The following is a 27,794-nucleotide window of genomic DNA, read 5'->3' on the forward strand; positions in this document are numbered from 1 at the left end:
GAGACACAGTGTTCAGCCGGGCGAACCGCCCACCCGGACACACGAGACCCCCGCCCGGTGTCCCCAGGCCGACAGATCTCAGGGCAGAGGTGGGGCAGACAGGCCGGGCACTCGTGCTGAGTCGAGCGTTACCCAACACGTCACTTTCAACAAACACAATCAATGATCCAAACTTGTAAGAAGGACACCGCTAATCAAAAGTGCCGGAGCCGGTCCTGTGACGAGAACTGTTGGTTTTATTCTTCCCTAAAAATGCTCATAACTCGCTCCTTCCGAAAACCCTGAAGCAAACACTGCTACAAACAGAACACTCAGGATACAGCAGGAAGCTTTGTGCTTTTATAAAGTTCTGCAGTGAAAGCCACTTTCATGAGCCGTGGAAGTGCCACGAATATACACCAATGTGGAAACTGTAACGCAATGTTTTTAAAACAAGCAAATTACCAGCTCTGGCTGGACGGTGCCGAAATCAGCCCAGAGTCACTGTGGAGCCTGCTCCCCCCCTTCAAGCCAAAGTCCTGAGAAACAAGAAGTTGGATTCCTCTGGAGCAGGAGCCCCACAGCGGCCAGGCAGCTGGGGCTTTGGCAGAGGCCCACGCGCTGCCAGGGACCCCCTCAGAGGTTTCCTGCCACAGGCTCTCAGCAACTCCCAGAAAAGAGCAGGGCCAGGCAGGAGGTGGCACCAGCCTTTGCCCTCCCGCTTCCCCACTACAAGTTCCCACTTGGGCTTCAGGCCTGGGGTCCACGGAAGGCAAGTACCACCCTCAATCTATCTGTCCCTTGGCCCTAAGGAGTCCCCAGCGACCCCCACGGGCTTTACCCAGCTGACAGGGTATGTCCTGCCATACCCAGCCCTTCCAGGCCACCCGGCTTGATTTGGGGGATGCCAGCCTGGCGGCGGGTCCGTGCTGACATCCACAGGACTGGCTGCTCCCTCATGGCAGTCACACCCCCTGACATTGCATGTAGTATTCATAACCCCCAGGTGTCCTGCAGACAGAAGGCACCGAGTGACAGACCCAGACCGGGGGGGGGGGGGGGCGGCGCACACAGAGACCCAGAGGGAACTGAGCTGGCCCAATGGAGACACACCAGTACCGGCACCAACACTCTGGCTTTCTTGATTCCGGCACACTTGCCACACAGAAGTCTAAAAATACGCCCAGCTGGATATCCTTCAAATTTGGTTAAAGCCACATGGAATAAGACACACAAAGATGTCCTCGCAGAGGCCAAGGAGCATTAGGGAGTGTACAGTGGGCAGGCACACTCACCGAGGGGCTGTATATGGCCCCCACAGGCCTTACTCCACATGCAGCTGTCCCCCAAAAAACTGGAGCTTACACATGAGGAGCAAATGACAACAAATTCTATAAGGAAATGTAGAAGATCTTACTAATATGAAGGCGAGAAAAACTCTGAAAACACAAAAGGCAGTAGAAAAAGGAGCAAGTGCACCTGAGTGCATCAAAACAAGCATGTGTGTCCACCCAGAGGCCACCATGGAAGCAAAAGACAATCGGTCTATAGTATCAGCACATACACATGGTGAGGCTTCATGACTCAGGACGCACACACAAGTTCCATAAGTTAACAAAGGAAAAGCATGAACAAAAGACAAGAACAGGCATTTCATAGAAGACAGACAGTGAATGAAAATGACCAGAAGCCTCACCTCGTAAGTAGTCAGGGAAACACAAATGCACCTCAGTCATCCTTGATGCCTGAGCAGTGGGCCCAGGTTAATCTCCAACAACCCCAAATGTACAGCAACCTAGAAGCTGCTTATTCTCTGAGAGGGGGGCTAACTTAGCACCAAAAGTATTTGCGGGGAGGAACATTTGCTTCCCCCATGACCTAGCAATTGCCCACTCCTTGTTCAAAGCCCACGAGGAACTGTGGCACACGGGCTGGGGGACATTCAAGGATGTCTGAAGACACCCAGGGCCACAGACCAGAGGATGGAAAATGGACACACTGAGTGTGTGGCTGCACCACAGAGAACCGACTGGCAGTAACATCCGACTTGAGCCACCCTCAGCATGACAGATACATCTTCAAAAATCAAACTACCTAAAAAGTCAATATAAAATGATATATTAATACATATAAACTGGGCTGTAGGAAATGGTCCCACTCTTGTACAGCTACAAAACAAGCAAAGTCAATAATGAATTGTTTCAGGATCTGCAATCATGAGATGAAATTGTTCTAGTAAGTGAAAGACCAATGCCAAGTTCAGGGCAGTGTGGCCTCCAGGAGACAGGACACTGGAGTGGGTGTGGGTTAAGCTCTATCCCGGCTGGAGGCTATGGGCACACATGTCCAATACACTGTACACTGAAGTGTGTGATCTACCTGTTCCTGAGGTGCCTCGATGTCACATTACACCATAAACAAGATGTAAAAACAGAGGGAGCAGCCAGAGTGGCAACAATATGGTTACAAACTATTTTCAGACACTTCCCTCAGACTCATCTTGAAATAATTCTATCATTTTTTCCTTTAAGGACTTATTTTAATTACTTTGGGTGGGGGGCAGGTGCTTAATTTCATTTTAAATAAAGCACATCAAATTTAAAAGGAGAAACAGGGGCGCCTGGGTGGCTTAGTCGGTTAAGCGTCCGACTTTCGCTCAGGTCATGATCTCGCGGTTCATGGGTTCGGGCCCCGCGTCGGGCTCTGTGCTGACTGCCAGCTCAGAGCCTGGAGCCTGTTTCAGAGTCTGTGTCTCCCTCTCTCTCTGACCCTCCCCTGCTCACGCTGTCTCTCTCTCTCTCCTAGAAATAAATAAAAATATTTAAAAAATAGTAATAGAAAATAAAAGGAGAAACAAAGCTCTGTGTAGGCAAAGACAGGCCCTGTTCTCGGCTGCCAGTCCTGCCCAGAGGCGGCCCCTCCCCCTTCCTGGCTCGCCGACAGAAGTGGCCCCTGGAGGTACACCCTAGGCTGTGCCCCTCCCCGCCCACCACCGCCCACCACCACCCACCGGCCCACCTGCCAGGTATGTGAGACAACATGTTGCTATTGTCTTTAACTCGAGACTGAGTATGTTTTCAGGAACATGTATGGGTGCCTCTTGGCAGGGGGTAGGACATGATGGTTCGTTCATTTTGTACTCAGCTGGGCCGGGCCACGGCGCCCAGATACGCAGTCAGACACTGTTTGGGATGTTTCCACGAGGGTGTTTTTGGATGAGACTGACATTTAAATCAGTGGAATGTGAATGAAGCAGACTGGCCTGCAATGTGTGACGGGCCTCATTCAATCAGTTGAAGGCCTGAAGACAAAAAAAGACTGGTGTCTTCTGAGCAACAGGGGACTCTGCAGCAGCTGGGCTTTGGACCTGCACTGAAGCACAGGCTCTTCTCGGGGCTCTGTCTGCCTCTGCTGCAGCTTTTGGACTTGGCCACATACCAAGCCAATTCCTTACAACAAAGCTCTTTTTCTCTTTATACACACATCCCATTGGTCTGGTTCTCTGGAACTCGGACTCCCCAGGTCTCTCGGGTGGTATTTCCCATCACCCACCCTACGCAGAGACAGGAAGGTGTTTTCAGAGACCCTGGCACTGCAGACCCCGCAAGGCCCAACGTCCATGGCCTGACCTCAGGCAAAGGAGGGGGGCCCCCCAGGGGGTTCTGATCCACGCGCAGGTCGCTTGCTGGAAAGCAGTGGTCGGGCGAGTTATAAAGGACCACAGGGGACAGCGGGACACCCTTCACTTTGGAATGTATACACATTTCTACTTCTTATCTCGAGGTAAGTTCGCAGGAACTGAAGAGTTCCCACATACCCTGCCCACGGCTCCCCTCACGTTAACACCTGACTGACCTCAGGTTCTAAGACTGAGGTGAGCGTGTAACCTCCCGCCTCCGCCAGCTTCCCCTGCAACTTCCTTTTTAACACACTCGACACTTTACCTCGATCTACAGTTTTGGACTTGGGAGGAGCGGTGCAGACCGCAGGCACGCAGGCCCCGCTCCCCTCTGGTTCACATCGTACGCGGGGCTGGGGCCTTCCATACAGCCAACGAACTGACACTGACGCGTGGCCAACTAAGGCACAGGCTCTGCTCCGCTGGCTTAGCTGTTCCCTGACGGGCTGGTTCTGGCCCAGGTGACACCCTCAGTCCCGCACGGCATGTCGACCCTCCTCGAATCCGCTGCTGGTGGTGGCTTCTCAGACGGTGGTTTTGATGACCTTGCTGGCCTCAGGGTCAGACGCCATGTCGCAGGCCCCTCTGGGGGTCTCTGGAGCTTCTCTCAGGACTGGGTGAGGATTAGCACCTCCTTAACCTCTGCACCAACTGAGCGCCTTTTCTGAAAGGCCCACATTCCCACAATGGCAAACACCAAAGCCCCCAAAGCTTTCGAAGCTCAGAGTCTTTACTGGAAGGTTCCCCAAGTGCAGGGCTGGATGGAGCCCACTCTGCCTTCCTGGGCCCCTGAGCTCAGAGGTGACGATGGAGGCCCTGGGGGCCCGGCGGTTCCCTCCCCTCGCAGGCCACTGGCTCAGACAACGGTCACATTCGCAGAGTCTGGGTTTCCGCCTGGAAAGTCACAGCCTTTATTCCCGATCCGAAGTGACAGGCACGGCTTACAAAAGAAGAAAAGAGCACGTGTCATCAGAGAACACGTGCATGCGGAGCGGCGGCTGCTCTGGGAACAGCACCGGCCCCGCGCCCCCGCCGTGTGTCCACCTCGTCCCCGCCGATCGCAGTGCCCATGGAGCTCGGCCCACAGGCGAGGGGCCCGCATGCCGGATGCGGAGTCCGCCCACAGTCCTGAAGGCTCACAGGGTTCTGTCACGGCTGCGCGGTCAAGGCCGAGCTCCGAGGTCGGGGTGTGCCCGCCGGGGCTCTTCCCGGGCACGGGTGCCGCGGCCGTGGACTCGTGGCGAAGCCGGGCCAGCTCCAGCCGGTGCTGGGTGCACGTGGGCTGCCCTCCCCCACCCCCCAACTCCAACCCTTGGAAGAAACTCCCCGTTTGTCTTCGAGATTGTAGAATGAGGAGGCTGCTGGGATCTTAACGAGCTCTGTTTCCATGGCAATCGAGCATCTCGAGGGCGCCGAGAGAGCGGAGCACAGAGTGTGGAGCAGCCGCGCCCGACACGGGGACACTCACGGGTTGTGCCCGGCGCCCAGGCCCCTCTCATTCACAGGCAGCGGACCACGGCCCGGGTGACCGGCTCAGCCCTGTGCGGTGCCTCACAGAACCAGGCGCGAGTGCCCCCATGATGTGGCACATGCCAGGGCATGGTGACGGCACGGCCCAATGCCCCCAGGGAGAGGGTCCCACGTTGGTGACATGGCCCCAAGCGAGGCCACAGGGTGGGAGTGGCGTGCAGCCGACACCAGGGCTCAGGGCAGAGCGGGCATTGCTTCCTCGGGGAAAGTGACCCCCTCCTGACTCTGTGCCCTGCAGGGCGGGGACCGCCTGGCTCCTTCTGTGACACAGAACCGTATTGACAGAGTGCATTTCCGGCTAAGACGTCTGTGATGTCCTGGTCACTCGTCATCCAGGACCGTGTGCAGAGCTGACGTGAGGGGACAGAGGTGGGGGCCGGTGGCCCTCAGGGCTGTTCTCTGTGCCACCATCACCCTGCCAGCGTCTGTGCTCACAGGACACTCCCCCCAGGTCCCCCTGCTCTCCCACCGAGAGGCTCCTACCACGTGCCATGTGACCTTCTGCAAACAGCAGCCTGGTTTTGGGCGGGACGCCAGCCCGGCTGCGGGAAAAGTATCTGGGGCTGCCGCGCAGTCTGGCGGGTCCTGAGGGACAAGTACGCCGTCGCCGTGCCAGGGCCTTGGGGAGGGACAGGCACAGGACGCACAGCCGATCACAAGTCTGCACCAGGACGCACTGCCTCTCAGCAGGGTGCTCCCAGCTGGAGGTGAGGACCCGAGGGTGCTGAGCTGTGGAAGGTGGGTGAAGAGCTAAAGGAGGGAGCCACTCGGCGGGGGAGGTGGGTGGCCTTCACGAGCCACGTGGGCCACAGCCCTTGTCAGCTTGGGAAGTGTCCCGGAGCCAGAGATGCCCCTACGAGGGCAGCAGCAGCCCCGACCATGAGAACGGGCCCTGCGCACGCCGCATCTGCCTCCAGAACAAAGCACGACAGCAGGAAAACAACCATGGGAACGTGCCGGGGCCTCACGGGCAGACGCGTGCGCAGGAGACAAGATGCCAGGAGAAGGGGTGCTCCCCCGGGGCCACCTTGTGTCCTCAGGTTGTTTTCCTTATTGTTTGTTTATTTATTTTGAGAGAGAGAGCATGGGCATGCGAGCGTACGGGGGATGGCCGGAAAGAGAGACAGAGAGAGAGGGAGAGAGGTGGAGAGAATCCCAAGCAGCCTCCATGCTGTCAGTGTGGGGCTCGAACCCATGAACAGTGAGATCATTACAGCTCAAATCCAGAGTCCTACACTTAACCGACTGAGCCCCCAGGGCGCCCCCATCAGGCGGTTTTGTGTCTTTGGAGGCATCCATCCAGAGATAGAAACTGGGCCTCTGTGTCTCCAGGAAAACCCAAGCCTAAGGAAAGGTCTCAGCCAGCCTGGACCGCTGTGACACAACACCAGAGACGGGGGGCAGTGGGGGGTGGGGAGCAACCAAAGGTCATTCTCAGGGTCCGGAGGCTGGAGGTCTGGGCAGGACTGGGGCGCAGGTGCGGCCGGCTCTGGCCGGAAGACGCAGAGACAGCTGTCCCGCTCTTAGATGGACACTGATCCCACCATGAGCGCCCCGCCCCGTGACCTCAACTATCACCTCCCCGAGACCTCGTTTCCAAACACCATCACGTGAGGGGTTAGGGCTTCCATAGAGGAGTCTGGCAGGCACACATCAGTCCCTAACACTCTGCCCCCGTCCCCCCAAATCCATGTCCTTCTCACATGCAGAGCACACATTCCACCTCACCAGCCCCCAAAGTCTAAACCCATCCCAGCGTCAGCCCTGCCGTCCAGTCTCGTCTACACCGGGCACAGATGAGACTCTAGGCATGATTCACCCAGAGACAGAATTCCTGCCCAGCTGGGAACCTGTGGCACCAAACAAGGTATGTGCTTCCACAACACAGTGTTGGGACAGGCCGGGATGGCCATTCCTGCTCCGAAAGGGAGAGAGGAAGGAAGCAAAAGGTGCTGGGTCCTGAGCACGCCCACAATGGAGCAAAGCAAATCCTGTTGGATCTTAAGGCTGATGCGCTGCCCTCGGGCCCACTGGGGCGGCATCGTTACCCTGGCCTGTGAGGCTCCCTCGAGACCCCGTAAAAGAGGGAGCCGTGGAGAAGAGAACCTGCAGCCTGGCCTATGGTCGCCCTTCGAGGCATCTGCTGGATGCTGAGCTGCACAAGTTCAAGGCCAGAGGCCAATAAGCCAAGCAAAGAGCAGCTGCAGAAAGGACAACAAAACCCCAAAGACAGCCCTGGGAGAGATGCTGGCTGCTCCTGGTGCTGGGGAGACAAGGGCTGGAGCCTGGGGTCCGGCTGACCCCCAGACCTGCGGGGTTAACGTTACTGAACGACACACATGGGGATGGGCAAGGCGCCAGCCTGAGCTGAATCAAGGCGGTATGTCCACACTCCGTCTGCCAAAATAAAATTAAATTACCTCATGAGGAACACAACATCATTCAGAGTGCCTGAAGTTTTTCAAACACAATATCTGATATTCAATCAAAAATTACCTGGCAGGCCAAGATATAGAAGCCTATTGGAGAGTCTACAGAAATAGACTCAGGTGATTCAGACTTTCAAATGTATTTAAAAAGATTAGATGAAAGAATTTCACCATTGAACTAGACCCAGAGAAAAAGAAGCCCTAAAAAAAAAAATCCGAGGATTTCAGAAATTTAAAAAGCAAAAAAGTAATTGAAGTTAATAATTCAGGAGAAAGATTTAAAAGCCGAGGAGACCAAATAAGACACATCAATAGAAAATATCCAGATTGAGGCACAGAAGGTAAAGAAAATCAGGATGGAAAAAAAATACAGAAAAGAGCATAAGAGACATATGGGACCTGGTCCAAAACCGTGGGTCCGGAGCCCTGAGGGAAGGAGGCAGAGGGAATAGGGCCGTGGTGGGAAGGGTACTGGCTGACATTTTCCAAAAAGACAAGAGATATTACGCCCTAGATCCAAAAAGCTCTATAACCTCAGGTGGGATAAATTCAATACTTCCCTTTCACAGGGCTGCTGAAACGGAAGAACAAGAGACCACTTTAAAAGCAGCCAGAAGAGAGAGAGAGAGAGAGAGGGAGAGAGAGAGGGAAGCATCACCCTCAAGGAACAACAAGAATGACAGGTGACTTTTGACAGAAACAACAGAGGCCAGAGAACAGCGAAGTCAAAGCACTGGCGGAACGATCCTGTCTGTCTACACTAGCGCACCCGGTGGAAAACATCCCTCAGAAATGAATGCAAAACACATTTTCACGCAAACGAAACCAATTAATTATCAGCGATTCTGTGCCAACAGAAATACTAAAGGGAGTATTTCTAACAGAAGAAAAATGGCCTCGGACATAAGCATGATCACACAGGAAGCCATGAAGACCTCAGGTTACATCAACAGCTAAGTCTGAATGAGCATCGTTTAAAACTATTATAAATGATGATTTGTGGGGTTTAAAATTATGTGAAATCCACATGCACGACAATAACAGCATAGAAATTGACAGGCGTTAAATGTAACTCAGTGCTCTAAGGTTCTTGCCTTCCCTGGGAAACAATACAAGTATTTAAGGTACATTCCACAAACATCTCTTGTTATTTCTAAGGCGGCCAGAATATTTTAAAAACTATATTTTTAAAAGTATTTAACAAAGCTAATAAGGGAAGTGTGTGCGGAATAATGACACTGCCCCTAAAACAGGTGAGAAAGGCAGGCAGAAAGTCTCTAAAACAAGCGGGGGCTGGGGCCCCACACCCCACACCCCGCCTCGGGGGAGGGGACAGCGGCTGGAGTCAGTCAGCCACCCGTGGCCAAGGACTCCATCATCACAGCTTTGTGATGAAACTTCCGTGAATGTCCACAGCTGGCGTGTGCCTGGGGAGGCCACGGGCGTCTGCGGGCCCGGCCCCCACCTCACCCTCTGCAGCTTCCCAGTCAGGCTGGCCGAGTCGTACCCTTGACGATAAGCTGGACACTCAGGTGTCCTCCTGAGCCCTGTGAGCCATTCTGGCACATTCCTGAACCTGACAGGGGGTCTGGGGACACGTGACTTCTGTGGGTAGGTCAGGGACATTGGGGCTGAGTCTTGTGGACTCAACCGGCGGGGCCTGCACTGACTCGGGCAGACAGTGTCAGGAGGCAGCGAGACAGCAGGACACTCGGTTGGTGTCACAACTGGCCACTGGTTGTGTCCACACGACAGATGTCCGGAACCAGGGCAGAGCGCGACCCGGCGTGGCCACTTCAGGAAAGACGGCAGATCAGGCCCAGACCCTGAGGCTCGGTGCTCACCCACCGCCCGGGTGCACGGACGCGCAGCAGCTGAAAGCTGGCCCCTCCCTGGGCACACTGGAGAAGCTGCAGTGCGTTCACACGGGGAGGCCCGGAGGGCAAGGGGCTGCTGAGCCAGGGCCGCAGGGCACTCGGGGGACTCACACTCACAGAACGCTGGCTGAGACCCTGTGGGATTCCACGACAGGAAGTTCGAAAACAAGCAAGACTATCTGGTGTGGGGGTCGGGGGGAATGGCGCCCGGGGGGGGCATCCCCTGTAGAAACTCTCTCCATGAACGCTCTCAACTTCACAGTTGCTGGCATGCTTTGTTCTGGTTAAAAATAAAGGGAGGCAGGGGCGCCTGGGTGGCTCAGTCGGTTAAGCGTCCGACTTTCGCTTGGGTCATGATCTCTAGGTCCGTGGGTTCAAGCCCCGCGTCAGGCTCTGTGCTGACTGCCAGCTCAGAGCCTGGAGCCTGTTTCAGTCTGTGACTCCCTCTCTCTCTGACCCTCCCCTGCTCATGCTGTCTCTCTCTCTCTCTATCCTAGAAATAAATAAAAGTATTTTTAAAAAATAAAATAAAAATAAAGGGAGGCACCGGGCCATTTTCTTCCACGGAGAAAAGTGCAGGCCTAAGAGGGGACCCGGGACTGTGTTCTTAACTTTGTTTTTGGCTTTTTATAACCTGCTCTCTAAGATGAACTTTTTGGAGCCCGTGCCCAAAATGTAACCTATTATTTGGTTACCTCCGTAAGTGGTGTCACATAAGAGCACCTCTAAAAAGAACAAACGTCAACCGTATTCTCTCCATGAGAATAAAGGGGCGTCTCTTGTCCCAAAGGCGCCTTTGCTCACCAGACAGCGCGCCGACGTCACTGCGATTAGCACAGACACCTGGGAAGCACACGCTCAGCACGCACACAGAAACCTGCTCCCGGGTCCCCGAGGGGCCTCAGCGTGCCCTCCTGTCCTCGCCACAGGTGGGGAGGAGGTTCTCTGCCTGATGTCCCTGACTCCCCAACGCGACCACGTCCTGCAGCGCCCGGGTCACGTGCTCACACCACCCGCAAGCCGCCTCTTCCCCCAAAGCCAGCCTCGCGGGGCCCTGGACCCGGCGCCCACCTCCCAGGGCCGTGGATGGGGGGTGGGCTGCCCCTCAGCCACTCCCTGCCCCTTCTGCCAGTGACAACACCATCATCTCCCCACGCTCAAACATCTGGGCACCGGGGCACCTTCTAGCTCAACACCAATGGCCTTGACCGTCCTCCTCCGGGGCCACATCACAGGCCATCTGTCAGAATCGCCTCCAGGGACTGGAGCCCAAGTACCTCTGTGCCACACTCCACGCCCACACCCGGGCCTCCTCCCGCCCAGATGCCAGCCCAGCCCCTCGACATTCCGCGTCCAATCTAAGAGGCCAAAACTAGAAACGCCGGTATCGTGCCCCGAGGAACACAGGGACCTGCGAGACGCGCCGTGGCCTCAGCGATGCCCGGAAGTAAGAGGTTTTGTCCTGGAGCTGCGGGAACACAGGAGGGGTCAGCTCCCGGCTCATCTCCGAGGAAACCACCCTCCCCTCCCCTCCCAGGCCAACATCTGCAAACCTCCGAGGGAGAGACGGAGAGACGGCTGGATGGAGGCCGAATGCACCCAGGAGCCACATTTTTGTAAATTTCGTGTCTGAGGATCAAATCATAAGGAAGAAAGGTCTTGGGGAAAGGATCTAAAGCCCCCGGGACAGGAGCTCGGAGAGGGTGTGGCAAGGGCGGGCTAAGTCCCAGGCAGAGCCGAGGTCTACACAGGGACTTAAGGGAGTCCAGGGCTGAAGCGTGAGTGTCCCCAAAACCCAGGTGGCAGTGACTGGGCCTAGGGGAGTGGCTCTCTGCATAGACCTGCCCCAAGGAGCCGATCTGAAAGCAGGGATAGAAGCGGTGGGGGAAGGGGCTCCTGATGCGCAGGGACCCCCACAGCAGACCTCCTGCCTGCAAGCTCTGGCCACACCCTCCGTAAACCCTGCCCCTCCTCATCGCCTCAGGCACCCCCCACCGCTGACCGGGCGGGTGCCTGGTGCTGCTGCAGGGAGGAGGGGGCAGCTGCTGAGCGGCTGACCGGGGCTGTGAGCGCCACGCAGCAACAGAAAGGAGCTGGCACAGAGGGGCGTGCCACTTCCCAGGCGCCAGCCCCAGAGGACCACAAGCGGAGCCTATGGCACGCACCAAACACCAAATTATGGAGAGAACAGGTCTGCAGCTGGCAGGGCTCAGGGAGGGTGGGGGCAGGGAGGGGCCCAGAACAGCCTGGGGGGGGGGGGGACCCTGGTGCGGATGCAACGTTACACACCGCGGGGCGCTGGGCAGAGGGTACACGGACATCTACTGATCTCACAGCTTCTGACTGCGAGGCGCGGGCCTTATAGATTACAGGTCTGATTCAAGACCGAGCCCACTTTTAAGAAACTGAGGTGGTTTAGGAAATGGGAATAGTAGTTTCAGTTTGGCAAGATTAGAACATGACGATAAATGCTTTCTCGTGGCAGTGAGCGCGCTACGATGCAATGCCCGTGTTGTGGAGACTGTGGCTGGAATGTTTCTCTGAGGATGCTGGGCCGCCAGGATTTGGGCCGGGGAAGGCGGGCTCTGGCTGCCAGAAGTTACCGGTGGAGCAGGAGAAGGTCTTCGGTACACAACTCTACTCTTGTGGATGTTTGGAATTTTTCATAACAATTTTCTTAAAAAGACAAACAAGAAACTCATTTCCACTTTCTGTCTCTGGCGTCCCCTCTGGGCTGGAGCCCCTGTCTCTCCAGAGCCAGCCCTTGGGGGCGAGGGCTCTGTGGTCACAAGAAATGAGAATCAGAGGTCAGTGGCGCGGGGGGCTGGGGCCTCCGGAACAAGTCAGGTGCAAACGAGGCCACGGAGGTCCCAGCCCCCCATCCACCCTGGAGGGACTTGTCCCACGACTACTGAACACCTGAAAGAAAGGCTCCCGAAGTCACCTGATCACAGCTCCTGGAGCAGCACCCAGACAGGCCTGGGGGGGGGGGGTGGTTGTCATCTCCTCTTTGAAGCTCTCAGCCACGTGACTGCCTCACCCCAAATCCATTTTGCCTGCACATTTACGAAGACCTCACGTGACACCAGACCAGCTTGCTGCCCTCACTTCACTCTCACCAGCCGGAGGGAAACCAGCCTGTTGTGAGCAGTGAGCCGCCCACACGCTCACGACCACCTCCCCTACACGTCAGATACCCCGTGTCCCCAGCCACCTTTGGGCTTGAAAGGCCAGCACAGGACAAGTAGACGCGACGCAGGATCCAGCGGGAGGGCCAGCGTGGCCGTGACACCAGTGCATGGGCCTTTGAAGCCCTTGGACAGGAGGCCCCGGTGCAGAGGGCGCTGGCTCTGTGACAAGGAATGACGGCCCAGAACCATGTGCCCGAGAGTCCGCTGGGACAGCACCACCACGTCGGGAAGCCCATGGGGCCGCAGGTGAGCACAGTAAGCCAGAGGCCCACGGCGCAGTCCCAGATGCGGGCGGACTCCCCACTGCAAACAGCCTGAGGGCGGACAGGGGCGGGGCGGGGGGCGAGGAGACCTGCTCACGGCCACCTGCCCACGCCCCCCCCTCCACACTCACTTCCTACCCCCACCTGTTCACAGGGGAGCCGCCCCCAGCCCTCCAGGTCCCGCCAACGCTGTCCCAGTGCGGGGCTCCTGCCCTTCTCCCCAACCCCCTCCTGGGTAGCAGCCGCCCCATTTGGCTCCGATTCCACAGGACCAATCACGTTCAGCCCTGTGGCTCCCGCCTCTCAGTGCCCCCCCCCCCGCCGCCCCTGTTCTCTGCATCCCCGCCTCATCCCCTCCTACCTGGGCAGAGTGGCTCCTATCTTCTTGGAGGGAGCACCCCCCCCCCCAGCCCTTCCAGCCGCCTTGTGGCTCCATATACTTGCGGGCTCCCCTGTCCGTCCTTCCTCTCCCCATCAGGACACAAACTCCTTGTGCACAGGTGGCCTCAGCCCAGTCCCTGAACCAGACGTGGCCACCGTGGTGCCTGTGCACAGGAGACCCTGAGAATCAGGCTATTTGAAAGTGACAAAGTCCACGGTCTTCCCTGCCCCTCCAGGGCACGTGCCCCGTGTCCAGGGCCGCCATCCTCTGCGAGGCTAGAGAACCCAAGAGTCTGGCCCCATCTCTGACGATCAGCTGTGGTAGTGCAAGCCCCAGCTTCTCCACCCTTCTGCCCGAGTCTGGGCAGCCGACGAGACAGCCCAGGAAGCACCGGTGCAGCGGGCGCACACCGCGCCGTCCACGTCCACGGGCCCCATCATTTACTGCGCTGTGCCAGCCCTCACCTGTAACCGGAAGGTTCCCGAGAACAGGAATTACACTCACACCTCCATTTTCACCATGGGCCTAAGTAGCATTCAGACCACGGCAGCGGACTCTCCACTATTTATACCTCGCTGTGTCCTAAAAGTGACCCAAGAAAGCCAACCATAGCTCTATCCACTGAGAAAGGCTTATAATTGCTACAATATTAAAAATTTATTTATCAAATTGACGTGACTCGAAATCAAGAGGCGGTTAAGACAGGGTGCTGGGGGCAGTGAGGCCTGGGTTAGGGAGGCGGCTGTGTGCGCAAGGTGCCCTGGCACACAGGGGGGTGGCCAGGGGGCTCAGGAAAGTTCCCGCAGGCACCTCCTTCACACCTCGTCTTCAAGAGAAGCTCTGCGCCTCCCCAGAGAAGAAAAAGCGGGGGGCGGGGGGGGGTCCCGTGATCCCTAGATGGGCCACTTCTGGGCTAACTGCTCCCCCGGCTGGCCATTACATTTGCTTCTGGACCCCCCCCAGTGAGGGGGCTGTATTTTTATACTTCTCTTCTACAAAGTTGAAATAAAGAAAAAAAAGACATGAAGTTCTAAGAGTCTATGGTTGACCCAAACAAACAAAAACAGAATGAAAAATCTGCAAGCAGGACTTGCAAAGCCCACAAGACTCGGGGGGGGGGGGGGGGGGGAGCAGGACTTGCAAAGCCCACAAGACTCGGGGGGGGGGGGGGGGTAGGATACAAATAATTAAAAAAAAAAATCTCAGGCAGAGCCAAGGGATGGGTCCGGGCAGGGCTGGAGGCAGGGTCGTGGCGAGGACAGGATCCAGGGCCCCGCAGAAGTTACGTTCCCACCTGCGGGGATAGGAAGAGTGAAAAGAAGAAAAGGAAACAGCACAGCTTCTCCAGCCCGTTACCCACAACCCCTTCTGGTGAGAAGGACCCTGGAAGCGTTCCTGTTTCTGCATCAGGCGCTGGGCCTCTGTGTTTACTAGGCACCTGTCACAGGTGCGGTTCTGCGGCAGACCCACCGCCCAGGTGACCCTTGAGCCACACCTTGGTTGGGGGTGCTGACCGCCCCCCCCAACAAAAACCCATGGAGAGTATGAGGAGCTCACTACTGACCAGGAGGCCTCACGGAGAACACACGTTTCTGTGGCCGCAGCGACACAGGGAGGCGTCACTACGTGCGACGCGCCGTATTCTGAGAACGGAGGACGTGAGAGGAAAGAAAATCACGAGGAAAACACGTGCGGCCCTGCACCGTGTGGGCACGACAACGCGTAAGCGGACCCGTGCTGCTCAGGAGTCCGCGGTGCGGCTGCCGTGTCTATTCCACACACACGTCCGCCCGTCCCTGTCCTACGTCGCGTGTCCTTCCCGCCTCACATCGCCACTCTCGACACACACCTGCGGCGAAGCCACCGTGTCAGCGGCGCTGCTCTGTTCCTGTCCCGTATCCACCACACGCCCGTCACGTCCGGGGCAGGCGCCTGCTGCGTCAGCCGCACGTCTGCCGGGGTCTGCTCTGCGCCACAGCGGCTCACGTCCCGGGTTTCCCAGGCAGGGCTGCAGGGCCGGCCAGAGCCTGGCGCTGCCTGGACTCCGGTCACTTCTGCGTTTCTAAAGCCTGCCTGGTCCTTAACCTCCAAGTAACAGGGACAGACATGGGGCAACACGGCCGGCAGGAACGCGCATGCATGTGCGCGCGCGTGTGCACACGCACACGTCCAGGGGGCTGGCTGAGGCTGCGACGTGCACCCCTGAGCACACCTCTCCCTTCCTGGGGCTGTCCTAGCAGGTGAGCGACAACGAGCGACTGCTGCCAGCACAGAGCACAGTGTGCCCAACGGGCAGGCAGTCCTACCAAGAGGGAGAAACTGAGGCACCAGGAACCTGAAGTCCTTTGCTCTGGGTCCCACACTCAGTGGCCGAGAGGCCAAGTGCACCTCAATTGCCTGCCTGTGGTCACAACAGCTTGGCTTGAATGAATGAGTGAAACAAAGGAACACAAACTAAAAAGAGAACAAGTAAATTAGCGTCGGAGCCTCCCCCACTCAAGGTCATCCCTGGGCTTTTATCACAAGGTCAAAGGAGAGAAAGGGGCCGGGGGCATGAGCAACTGCACGGGGAATCCAGGGCCCACCTGGAAGAGTGGGAGGGGCACCAGCCTCCCCCGCTAGAGGACTTGGCTGGTGCGGTTTTTTAGATTCTTAAATTCTGCCGGAGATTCAAAACGGGCTTTAGTAATTAGGCACAAAAAAGGGGCCCGTTTCTCCTAGAAATTAAGCCTTTTGAAAGGTTTTAAGGCTTTACTGAGGGAAAGCCCAGAGCTGTCCAAACTAAAATCAGAAGGGGACACACGCAGAATTCCATATCGTCAGAGGGACAGCAGGGACAGAAAGAAGACCCCCCCCACCTGCAAGGGGCTGGGCCAGTCCCACAGGCGCCCTGCAAGATCCCTTTACAAAGAATCATTTTAACAAAAGTATTCCCTCACCGACCTGCTTACTTTAGAAAACCAGCCATGAGGAAGCAAGGCAAACTCACGAGCACCTAGCCCCCCGGAGGTGAGAGCAGCACACGGGAGCCTCCACGCCCCTCCCAAGTCCTGGAAGCGCCCCTGCCTCCCCCTGGAAGTGCGAGATCGTGTATCAATAATGACAAAGTAAAAGTGTGACCCTTACCTAATAAATTCTAGCAAGGCCAAAACCTCCCTCCAAGTAAGTGTCCCTGCCACAGGGACCTCTGCGGACCCCACCTCCCCTCAATGAGGCCGGCCTCGACGGCCCCCAACGGCCACCACCCCGTGTGGCCATGTCTGTGTGCAGCGAGGTGCTAGCCTGTCTGTGCATCAGCTCATCTGAGCTGCTGGAGTCCCCACCCCCATGCAGGTCACACCAGACCAGGAAACTGAGGCAAAGAAATGCCACGTAACCCCAGCGGGCCTCTGATGGGGGAGTGCCTGGAGAGAGGCCGTCCACCCAGGGCCCCCTGGGACCCTCTCCTTATCGGGGAGGAGTCTGACCAGGGCACCTGCCTCTTGGGTGCGGCCCCAGTTTCCCTTGGGGTGAGTGGAGGCAGTGGGGGGCACGAGAGGTCAGCTGGGTGTGCCCTCAACACCCACGCGGGACAGCCGGCCCCCAGGGCAGCAGCGGAGAGGGCAGTGCTAAGGGGGACCTCTGGTGTGTCTGTTCCTCGTTCATCCCGACAATCACCCCAGGCGGCCATCTGGGCTGCTGAGCCAGGAGAAGGTCCAAACACAGCGCCCTCCAAGTGGAGGAAGCCCACCTCGCAAACTGGCTGCGAGTTTCCGGAACTGGCGTCCGGGGGACATCGTCCTCAGAGAGGGAGGGATGTGGTGTTTAGATCCAGAGACAGAACCCTGGGGGCAAAACCCAGACCTCGGGGGTGAGGACGGGGCAGCCCATCGGGGCCATGGGGCGGGGGGGGGGGGGGGGGGGGGGGGGGGGGGGCAGAGACGGAGGAGAGGTCCCGGCTGGCAGCTGGTGACCGCAGGTGAGCAGGGGACAAGACGAGACACGCCAGCACAAAAATCGCTGCCTCCGTGGAATCCTCGCTACTGCAGATGGCCTCCCCTGATGCACACGGTCATCCACGTGGCACATTTAGAAATAATTTTAGCAAAACCACCTCTGCCACCACAAAATGAACTTGGACCGAGGGGAGGCTCCACCGTAGGTCACAGGGAGGAGACGGCAGTCGGCCGGGGGCAGAGAGTGTCTGCCCTTGGCCTCTGGGCTGGGCTGTGAAGACTGACCGGCTGTGTGGAGCAGACACGGGGACGGTTAATATTCTACAAGGCCCAGGGGCCGCTTCAACGAGCGGGCTCAAGGCCAGGGCTCCTGCCACCCCGGGACCAGGGCCCTTCGGCACCGGGCGCTCGACGCTGCACTGTCTTCTCCCACGACAGGGCATCCCCGTCTTACTATCGTTACCTTGAAAATGCATTTCAAGACTTTTCTGCTCCGTGCAAGTCCGTTTTCGCCAGACACGGACAACAGATGCTGAACCCGACAGGAACAGGAAGTAGGTCAAACCCAGGCTGCAGGTTTGTTGCGTTAACTCCTTGCGGGCTCGTGAAATGCAGCAGGAACGGATGACCAGAGACCCTGTGCAGCTCCCCCACCTCGCCTCTCACGGCCGCTCTGCCCTGCGGCTTCTCCCAACAGGGCCTTTGCACACGCTGCGCCCGCACACCTGCAGGCGGCCCCTTGCTCCCTCCCCGGCGCGTCCCCGCAGGGGCCAGGCTTCTGCGGACCAGCCAGCCCCACCCAGTGTCTCTGTATTGGCTCCCGCTGTGGCGGCCACTTACACTAACTGTAACTCAGAACTTTAAATGACCTGTTGGTGTATGTTTGCTCATTAACGAGGGGGGATCAGGAGTGCGTCATCCCGGTCAGTGCTCTCCCCGCGTCCAGCCAGCACCTCCCCAGCCCTGGGACCACCACTGATGGGCACAGAAAGTACACGTGCATCCAGCACTGAATGAGCGAACGAGCGAAGGAAGGAAGGAAGGAAGGACGAGGCTCTGGGACGGAGGCTCTCCAGAAGGCCGTGCTGAGGGCAATCTTAGACAGGGTGAAAAGAGCACCTCCACTTTACACTCATCTCCTGATGCACGATCCCAGCAGTTCAGGGGGAGGGGCGCCCCCCCCGGTGACATAACGGGGACCAGGTTTCCACCGACACAGAGCTGTGCGGCCGCAGGGACAGATGTCTCCCACAAAGCCCCAAGTCACAGCGCACACGAAGGTGGCTGTGCTACCAGGTTGCGAGCAGTAAAAGCCCGGTTATCTGGCCCGCGAGTGGCAGCGCGGAGGCCGAGAGGCACTGGCTGTGGTTCTCTGTCACCGGCCTCGAAACTGGCCGTCCACTTCCGCTCGCACGGTGCACAGTCGAAAACCTACCAGCAGCAGACCCACCAGAAGCTTCAAGGGCGGCAGTGGGGAGCTGGTTTTCCAGCTGGTCACCCATCCCTCCCAGCTTGTCCTCAGAGAGGTTCCGAAGTAGCTCGGCTCCCCAAGTCGCGGTCACCACCTCCAGGAGCCACGGCCCCGCCCCCACCCGGGGGCAAGTAGCCCAGCGTGTAGAGAAGGGCCCCAACACGCTATACAGAGGCAGCATCACAGCCCTTGTTGAAAGTCAGCTGCCTCTGTTCACACCTTCCCGGAGGCATCTCTGTAGCTGAAGCATCTAAGTGTGGGGAGACGGTCTGAAGGCCTGCACACCCCAGGGCCGCGTCCTAGTGAGAAGCTGCTCCCTGGACACCCCAGGGTCTCCCAAAACCCGCCAGTGAAGTGGTCTGTACATGTGGGACCTCCTCTCCCAGGGACCCCTGCTGCGGGGCGGCGGGGGGTCATGCCTCCCACATCCTCCAACAGCCCAGCTCTCCAGGCGTCTCCCAAGCCCCACAGAGGGGCCAGAGGCGCTCGGTTGCTCGAGGACCCCATCACACCAGGACGAGAGACAACCAGCCCTTCCTGCAGCCATGTGCCCGGAACACGGTGTACACGCAGGCTACCCGAGTCTCCACAGTCCTGAGAAACAGGAACCTCGGCCCTCCCAGAAGTGAACGGGGGCCGGGGCCACAGGGCAAGCACTTTCCCCAAAACCACTAGCTCCTCGAGGACGAGGGTCCACAGGCTGTGGCGGCCAGCTCCGCCACCTCTCCCCACCGTCCAGCTGACAGCCTTCCCCCCCGAGCAGCTATGGCACTGGGGTGCCAGGACGGGTCCCCTTCCACCGCAGACCCAGGCCAGTCAGGACAAGGAGCCTGAGGCCCAGAGAGAGCTTAGGATCTCAGAGGAGTAACAGATGTCAGGGCAGAGCTCGGGGTCTTTGTCAAAATGGAGGGAGAGCAACCGGCTTTCTCCCCTGGAGGGAACAGGGATGGATGAGCAGGCCACAGCCCCCTGGCGCGTCTGCAGCCTCCTAACCGACCTTGGCTGGGCCCTGAGCCCCCCCTCCTCACCAGCCCCGCTGACAGGCAGTCGAGGGGCTGGGGGTCCTGAGCCTCCTCGGTGCGTGGGCACCTTGTCTGGCAGGATGCCCCTGAGTGATGTCAAAGGATGTGCCTGGTGACAAGTGCTGTTAGGAGCCACGTTTGTTATGAGGACTTACACAAACCAGTTCTGCACGCGCACTAGCTAATTAAGCTTTCTGAGTGTTCTTTCTGCCAAACGTGGCAAAATACAAGTGTAAGTAATGGCTTTCAGCATTGAAGGCTCCTTCCGAGGTGGGCAAACACCAGGCTCCCGGGTGCACGCGCCCGTGCGTGTGTGTGTGTGTGTGTGTGTGTGCGCGCGCGTGTATGTGTGTGTGTGTGTGTCAGGGCACTCAGGCTGAGGTCAAGGTGGGCCCTCCCCACATCGCCCTGAGTCTCTGCTACAGGGAAGCCGGGAGATGACAAAGGTTTGTGAGTTGGGGAGCAAGCCTGACCGTCTGCAGGAGACGCTCAGATCTGCTTCCCCAGACTCATGGCCTCCAGCCCAGGACCATCCGCCCCTCTCACAGCGATGGCCCCTGACCCTCATGGTGACGGCTGCGGGAGCTGCCGTGCGCCCCCTCCTGGAGAAGCCTCGCCCGCCCTCAGGGAAACACATGACCAACGCCACGGGGACCAGCCTCCGCCTCTGAGCACCCACAGAAGGTAAGCTCGGCCCTGAGCGTCCTTCTACGTCCCCACATCCAATCCTCTCAAAATTGTGGAGTAAGTTCTTTGTGTCCCCATCTGCCACGTGTGGAAACTGAGGCCTGGAGAGGAGAGGCGACGCGCCCGGATGAGAGCAGGAAGCGGGGTCTGGCAGACACTGCTGCCCATGCTGAGCCTCCTGGCAGCCAGGTCTCTGGGCTGTGGCTGCCCTGGAGGCTGGTGCGGCCTGCGGCGCTGCCCCTGCGCTCGGGGCCCGGAGGCCCCGGCAGGAACCGCCTCAATCACAGGCTCGGGAGGCAGCACGGCGGCGGCATCTTCGCCGCCACCACCACCACCACCACCACCCCCACCACCACCACCCCACCAAGGCGTCAGACGCGGGCAGAACAGGCGCCATGCCGCTCAGCCCCGCCGGGGTCCTCCGTCCGCCTGACCGCCGAGTGCCTCCCTGGGAACAAGGGCCTGGGCCGCCCAGACAGCCTGGGAGACGGAGTGGCTCCTGGGTCCACTTACCACCAGGGCCCCGGACACACACTGCCCACGGGGGCGCCGGCGAGAAGGGAGGCTGGGGCGGGGGGCTCACGGGGCTGGAGGCTGGACGCCACCTCGAGCGCCGACGGCGGGCAGGGGCCCCAGACGGCGCGTCCCGAGAGGGAATGCGCACACCACGCACTGCCCTTTTCCTCCTCAGAATCTCGTGAGCAACCTGGAAACCAACCCAGCCACAGCTGAGAGGCGCGCTTTCTTTGTCCCTCCGTGAGGGGCCTCGCTCCCGCACACCCGCAGTGGGAACCAGGTCCCCGAGCAGCACGCCGCGGGCGCCTCCTCCTGCACCAACGTGCACCGCTCACAGGCGCGGAGAGCGCTGGGCCTGCCACTGTGGCCACCAAAACGCAGACGGACCGTCCCCGCCTAGAGCTGCCCACACACCGGCCAGGGGCTCCCACCAGGAGAGCGGGAAGAGGCCAGCAGGGCAGCCGAGTCCCGACGCGCGGGACCCAGAGCTGGACCATCACAGAACCAGGCTCTGGAAGGCGAGCCGGGGAGCATCACATACTGCGCCCAACAGGCACCCCCGGGACAGTGTGGCCAGGGGCCAGGCTGAGGTGGCCTGCAATCTGGGGGTGATGTGCACGGACCCCTGGGTGGCCAACAAACCCAGCAGCCCACCGGGCGCCGCGGGCCGGGGCACATGACCGGTGCCGCACCAGTGCTCAGGCAGGGGTGCGGGGACACCACACTGAAGTGTGGGGAATGCAGGGGAAGGGGCACAGAGCCTTACACGGGGAGGAGACGGAAGGCGATCACTGTCGGGCTCTCAGGAACACGGCTGGGGCGGGGGGGGGGCGGTGGCAGGATTGAATTTGAGGCAGCGAGCGGAGCCGGGGGACGCGAAGGGCAGGACCGAGGCCGCAGCAGCAGCAGCCTAGGAAAAGATGACACACTGCGACTCTGCCACAGCGCCCACCACATCCCCCGTGGCCGGCTCTCTCGCCAGAGGTGGGGTCCAGAGAAGGGCTGCTGCTCCAGACGGGGTAGGGGGTGATGGCAAAGGAAGCGCCCCAAAACCATATCAGGGGAAATGTTCCGAGGACCATGGCTTCCTGTGGGAGGGGGCTGCACAGGACATAGGGGGCGCAGGCGCGTCCAGAAAGAGACCTGGCAATAAACACAGGGACCAGGGCACCCCCATACACCCCTGGTGCCCTGGTACAGGCCTACACTCCGGAGTCCCCCACAGAGCAGGCTGGGGTCCCACACCCACAGCCACGCAGTCTGACCTGCCCGGGGACCTGAGGAGCCAGGAGGCACTGGGCTTGGAGAGGGTGCTGAGGCAGCAAGGGGCATGGGGGGAGGCAGGAGGCAGCCGAGTCGGCTCGTCTACACCTGTCTACACTGTCCACCCCTGTCCACATCGCCTCCATATACACCCACACCTGCCCGCCCTTACCCACAGGGCATCGGCACCTGTGCACACCTGTCCACACCCGTACACAGCGCCGTGCCCATCCGTGCCCGCTGCCTGAGGAGAAGTCAGGCGTCCTGCGCTCCGGGTGCCAGCCTCTCTCACAGCGAGATCCACCCCACCACCTCCGCTCCGGCAGGAGCTGCATTTTCTCTTGTGCTTTGGTTAAAATAACCCATCATGCGTTTCTGTGCCAAACTGGGTCTCCAGACGCCGGCCCGTCGCTGGAGCAGCAGGGCGGTGCCTGGGCCCCCACCCCGAGGGGAGCGTGGCCGCGTTTCCCACGCACACCAGGAAGGCAAGTGGGGGAGGGCACGGGTCCGAGGTCCCCGGGGTTAAGATGTTAGATCTGCTTAAGGTCCTGGCTGCAGCTGAAACTCAGACGCCCCCCCTGACTCCCACGCATCAGCCCACCCCCAGCTCCTCACAGTCTGAGCACCTTGAAAATCAGGGCCTCGGCTTCCTCAGATGAACCGCCCTTTAATGGTAAAAAATAATTAAATTTAAAAGCTCCCTTTGTACAAAACCAGACCAGCTAAAATCCATGAATAAATTATATCTATTTTGTCTGCTTGCGGGAACATCGATGCGGCACTCCAGAAGGCTTCTGCAGGACTTGCAGGCCCCCGGACCCCGTGTCTTCCTTAAAATCCAAAAGCCAGGGAAACTAAGCCGGTTTTCATTTATCTGTGACCTAAGCTTGCAGGGGCCCAGCACGTGCTGTCAGAAAGGAAGGGGGGGCAGGCTGAAGACCAGCCATTCACGCTCTGTTCAAGGTGCGGCGTCTGGCTGGGGTGTTGGAGCCTCCTCCCCCAGGCAGGACCCATGGCTGCCTCCCCTTCTTCATGCTGAACTGGGTCTTCCCGTGCGTGGCATTATCCTGGGAAGCACGGAGGACTGTCACTGCTCTCCTCACACAGAGGGGGCCAGGGTCCCCGGCCGGGCTGGGCTCTTCTGGCTCTTCCTGTTCTCATAGGGATTCACTTCGTGCAGGAAAATGTGCTGGGCGGGGGGGTGGCTAAAAGGACTGAGCTCGTTGTGGGGGGGCTGGGCACAGGCCCAGTGACAGGCTACCGGGGCAGCTGCTACAGGCTGGAGCCTCACCAGTGCCCAGCGGAGAACTGAAATGAGGGCCCACAGCTCACTGCACTGTTGGTGGTGAGGAGGGGATTAGGCCACTACCTCCCTCAGCTCCTTTCTCATACAATAGTTTCTCTACACAAGCCTTTTTCCTTTGGAGTTTTTCCACTACAAAAATAACCTGATTAAAGATCTGAACATCAAGGGGCACCTGGATGGCTCAGTCCGGTTAACTATCCGACTTCAGCTCAGGTCATGATCTCACAGTTCGTGGGTTCGAGCCGCCTGGCGTCGGGCTCTGTGCTGACAGCTTAGAGCCTGGAGCTGCCTCGGATTCTGTGACTCCCTCCCTCTCTCTCTGACCCTCCCTTGCTCAACGCTGTGTGTGTGTGTGTGTGTGTGTGTGTGTCTCTCTCTCTCTCTCAGAAATAAATAAAAACAGTAAAAAAAGAAAAAAAGATCCAAACATCAAAAGAAAGTAGAAGAGGAAAACCAGTCACCCACACTCAACGCCAACACCATGGATGCTCACATGTTCCCCACCCCGGAAGACAATGCCTTCGGAGGTTTCCTGCTTCTTCACTGTGGTAAGAGCAGTAAGAGGGATCCAACAGAAAAGCAAAGATCAACATGCATGGCGTGTGGTCTGTCACTGACCCCAACCAGGACAATTCAACAATAAAAAAGGAAACACCTGATTAAAAAACGGGCAAAGGACTTGAATAGACATTTCTCCGAAGAAGATATATATATACACAGCCGATACATGTAAGATGCTTGATGTTACTAATTATTAGGGAAATGCAAACCAAAACACAAGTGCCTACCTTATGCCATTATAGCTACTACTATAAAAACACCAAATAACTATGTATTCATGAAAATATGAAGAACCCAGAACCCTGAACACTGTGGGTGAGAGTACAAGACAGTGTAGCCTCTGGGGAAAAGAGTTCAGCAGTTCCTCAAAAACTTAAAAAAATAGACTTACTGGCACACTTGGGTAGCTCAGTCTGTTGAGCGTTTGACTCTTGATTTCTACTCAGGTCATGATCTCATGGTTCATGAGATGGAGCCCCACATCCGGCTCTGTACTGGGCATGTAGCCTGCTTGGGATTCTCTCTGTCCTCTGTCTTTGTCCCTCCCCCTGCTCATTCTCTCCCTCTGTCTCTCTCAAAATAAATAAACGTTTATAAAAAAAATAATAAAAACATATAATTCCCACGATCCAGCAATGCCACTTCTGGGCATGTCCCCCAAACAGAGAGCAGGGTCTCAAGGGGACATTTGTACCCGTGTTCTCAGCAGCACGGTTCACAATGGCCAACAGGTGAGGGTGTCCCATTGAATGAACAGATAAATAAAACGTGGCATTTTATTCAGCCTTAAAAAAGAAGGGAATTGGGGCACCTGGGTGGCTCAGTCAGTTAAGCGTCCAACTGCGGCTCAGGTCATGATCTCAGTCTGTGAGCTCGAGCCCCGCATCGGACTCTGCGCTGATAGCCTGGAGCTGCTTCAGATTCTGTGTCTCCCCCTGTCTCTGCCCCTCCCCTATTCATGCTCTGTCTCTTTCAATAATAAACATTTAAAATTTTTTTAAAAAAAGGAATGGAATCTGGCACCTGCTACAGTATCAAGGAGTCTTGCAAACACGACGTGGAGTGAGGTAAGCCAGCCACAAAAGGACAAATACTGTGTGACTCCACTCCAGTGAGGTTCTGTAGAGTCGGCAAATCCAGGAGACAAGCGGGGGGGGGGGGGGGGGGCGCATGTGAAGTGTGTTGGGGGGAAGAAGTGTTTAATGGGGACAGAGTTTCAGTTTGGGAAGATGGAAAGTTCTAGACATGGATGGTGGGGGTTGGGTGCACAATGGGAATGCGAACTTTAACTACTGAACCTCACGTACACTTAGAAATAGTTAAAATGGTATGTTTTACATTGTGTATTTTACTACAAACAAACCAAGAAACAATGGTGGGCCACAGTTCTCTGTTGGTCACTGAAATGTATCCACATCAAGGTACCTGGTGACTCAGTCGGTTAAGTGTCCGACGCGGTTTTGGCTCAAGTCATGATCTCACGGTTTATGGGTTTGAGGCCCACATAGGGCTCTGCACTGACAGTGCAGAGCCTGCTTGAGATTCTCTTTCCCTCTCTCTGGGCCTCCCCACTCATGCTTTCTCTCTCTCTCTCAAATAAATAAACTTTAAAAAAGAAAATATCCGTATCATAGTACATTTGGCAGGTTTTAAACATGGTATTCACAAAGTGTATTTAATAACATCTCAGATCACAAGATCAAAAAAATGAGGTTCTCCAAATTGTACGGAAAGTTAAATTAATATGGTTAAAATATTTGTAAGGAAAAAGTCCAAAAACAAGCTAAATGTTAAGGCAAAACTGAAAGCCCCTCCCCACAGGCCCCTCCACCCCCCGGAGTCATGCGGGTTCTACCAGGTCCCACGAACAGAACCCCAGACGTGCAAGGGCCTCGCTTCTCCGTGTGAAGGGGCCTCCCTGAGAAGCACTGTGTGCCAAGTCCTTTCTTCCTGCCAACACGGCCACTGGCGGTCACCGCTGTCCCTCTGGAGACAGTCCCTCCTGGGGGGGGATACAGTGACAGCTCCCAGACAGCTGAGCCCTCACGTGACCCCAGGGCGCCCAGGACTCCCGCAGCCTGACCCAGAGAGCGGAGGTGACATCCCACCCAGGCAGCAGGCAGTGCTGACGGAGCGCAGCCCTGACCAGTCCCCGGACACGGGGACCCTTGGGAACAGCCTCGATGGGAGCAGTGGGCTTAAGTCAGGAGACCCATCACCGCACTGAGGGGCGTCTTCACTGAAACCTGTTTAGCAAATGCCCGTGGAGGCCACAAGGGGTGGGGACGGGGTGAGCTTTCATGTAGGGGGAGGCCTTTGAAGAGACAGGGGAGGGAAGGATGGTGCCGAAGGGGGATGGGTAGAAGGGGACGGAGTGGGGGAGGGAGGGAGGGGGAGGGGGAGGGTTGGAGAAAAGGATGGGGGAGGAGGGAAGGATGGAGGAGGGGGAGGGGCGGGCGCGCACGGGGAGAGCACAGGGAATGGGGGAGGCAGGCAGGTGCTGAGCTGTCCCGGCAGAGGGAGGCGGCGCCTGGGTCAGGTGGACGAGGAAAACAGCGAAGGGCCTTCCCCAGCTCACACGGGGCGAAGCAGAACCTGGACGGCATCTACGGCGGAGCCCCCACCCGGGGTGGGCAGAGAAAGCGGCTATTCAGAACCAGCCCTGCTCCAGCCCGAACAAAGGACGCCTTCACACCAAGTGTCCAGGCGGCCAGCACGTGCCAGTCACCAGGCAGCCTGCCCCTCACGCCTGTCCCTGGGCCCCACCTCGAGGCGGGATGGGGCCCCGCGCCCTGTGCCCGGGCCGGAGTGTGGGAGCCCTCGAGCTGGCCACCTACAGGAGAAAGCCCCTCCGATTTTTTTCCAGTCACGATGAAGCTCTTTGAGGACATAATACACGCACTGCTCAGATACCTTGTTTCATTCCTTGGGAGACACAACATCAAAATCAGCTACTCGATGGGCTAAGACCCAAATAGGTCCTGCAGAAATGAGGGTGCCAGCAACATCCCCGCGAGCGGAGAGCTCCCCAGAGGCGCCTTGGCCATGAGGCCACCCGGCATGAGGGCGCCGTCCGCAGGCGGTCCCGCTCTCTCAGTCCCTGCGGCTGGGCTCTCCCCAGCTGTCCGCGAGGTGACTGGCGACAAAGCCCTGGCCCCGCCCGCCAGGAGGCTCCGAACCCACGGGGCTCCCGCAGGCTGCCGAGCAGAATGCGCTCTAGGTCTGTCGTGCAGGCAGCCAACGCCTCTGAACCGCGTACTAAAATGGCTAAGACGTACCCGTGAGAATGTCCAAAAGTCCAGAGCTCTCACACCAAAAGCTGGGAACACGAGGAGCCAAAGAAGTGTCACTGCCTGTGGGAACGCAATGGCGGCAGCGGCTCTAGGGACCAGTTTTGCAGTTTCGTAGAAGGGTAGACATGGGGGCGCCTGGGGACTCAGTCGGTTAAGTGCCCGACTTCAGCTCAGGTTATGATCTCACAGTTCGTGAGTTCGAGCCCTGAGTCAGGATCTGTGCTGACAGCCTGGAGCTGCTTCCGATTCTGTGTTTCCCTCTCCCCTACCCTCCCCTGCTCCCCCTGTCTCTGTCTCTCTCTCTCCCCAAAATAAATAAACATTAACAAAGCTGGACATGCTCTTTCCATGTGGTCCAGTGTTCATGCCTCAGTATTTAGCCAAAAGAACCGAGCACTTGGGTGCACACG

General features: G+C 58.0%; 1 protein-coding gene and 1 long non-coding RNA gene across 3 annotated transcripts in view; one reads left to right on the plus strand and one right to left on the minus strand.

Moving 5' to 3' along the window:
- The window catches only part of PRKCZ (protein kinase C zeta), an 88,508-nt gene that overhangs the window by 29,997 nt on the left and 30,717 nt on the right, over nt 1-27,794 (minus strand). The gene's annotated exons all lie outside the window — the stretch shown is intronic.
- On the plus strand, nt 9,047-14,019 carry LOC120242513. Of its 2 annotated transcripts, XR_005531104.1 has the most exons (6): nt 9,047-9,166; nt 9,373-9,532; nt 10,285-10,423; nt 10,730-11,685; nt 11,980-12,931; nt 13,566-14,019. It is a non-coding gene; the product is annotated as an uncharacterized LOC120242513 (long non-coding RNA). The 2 variants fall into 2 exon arrangements; XR_005531103.1 differs by having other exon boundaries at nt 10,285-11,685.

This window comes from Hyaena hyaena, unplaced genomic scaffold, assembly GCF_003009895.1.
Source record: "Hyaena hyaena isolate Hyena2069 unplaced genomic scaffold, ASM300989v1 scaffold_308, whole genome shotgun sequence".
NCBI classification, from domain to species: Eukaryota; Metazoa; Chordata; class Mammalia; order Carnivora; family Hyaenidae; genus Hyaena; species Hyaena hyaena.